Here is a 1,113-nt window from a genome sequence, read left to right on the forward strand (position 1 = left end):
GCCGAGAGTCCTCGGAGGCGCCTCGTGGGCTCGGCCGCTTCATCGGTCCCGTTCTGTGACGGCCGGCTGGGAGGCGGGGCTGCCGGACCAGGTCTGGCGATGGGACCGAAGAGGTGCCTTGGAGCGCCTTCCGACCAAACCGTCCTACGGAAAGGATTCGCCTAGAGCGGGTCCTGCCTAACCAATCTAGAGGTCAGTGATCAGTGGCCTGCATCAGAAGAGATGATGTCATCCAACTGGATGTCAGTGCGACCACTGATGTGTTCCTCCATAACATCCTTCTCTCCAAGTTGGAAAGGTAACCATTCAATGGATAAGGAACTGGTTGTCAGCGGCTCAATGTCCAGATGAAGATCAGTGCCAACTGGGATCCCTGAGGGGTCAGTATCTGCGACCTTTAACATCAGTGACATGGAGTCAGTGGGATCAAGAGTGCCCTCGGCAGTTTGCAGGTGACACTGAGCTGTGTGGTGTGGTGAACACATCCAAAGGATGGGATGCCATCACAGAGACCTAGACAGGCTGAGCAGTGGGCCCAGGAGAACCTCATGAGGTTCAACAGAGCCAAGTGCAAGGTCTTGTTCTTGGGCTGTGGCAACCCTGACTATCAGTACAAAGTGAGGATATTAGAATGGAGTGCAGCCCTGCTGAAGAAGACCCAGCGATAGTGGCGGATGACAGCTGGACGTGAGCCAGCACTGTGCCCTTGCAGCCCAAAGAGCCAACCACATCCTGGGCTGCATCAAAAGCAGCGTGGCCAGCAGGGTGAGGGAGGGGATCTGCCCCTCTGCTCTGTGCTGCGAGACCTCACCTGGAGCACTGCGTCCAGATGGAGAGTGCTCAGTACAGGACAGACGTGGACCTGTTGGAGAGTGTGCAGAGGAGAGCCATAAAAATGAGCCCAGGGATGGAACACCTCCGAGGACAGGCTGAGAGCTGAGCAGCCTGGAAAAGGGAAGGCTCTGTGAGACCTGAGAGCAGCTTTTCAGTACCTGACTAGCGGGTGTAAGAAAGAAGGCGAAAGACTCTTTAGCTGGGTCTGTGTAGTAGGACAAAGAGAATATGGTTTCAAACTAAAAAAGAAATTTAGACTGGGTGCAAGGAAAAAAGTTT

The sequence above is a fragment of the Meleagris gallopavo genome, chromosome 2 (assembly GCF_000146605.3).
Source record: "Meleagris gallopavo isolate NT-WF06-2002-E0010 breed Aviagen turkey brand Nicholas breeding stock chromosome 2, Turkey_5.1, whole genome shotgun sequence".
Taxonomy (NCBI): Eukaryota; Metazoa; Chordata; class Aves; order Galliformes; family Phasianidae; genus Meleagris; species Meleagris gallopavo.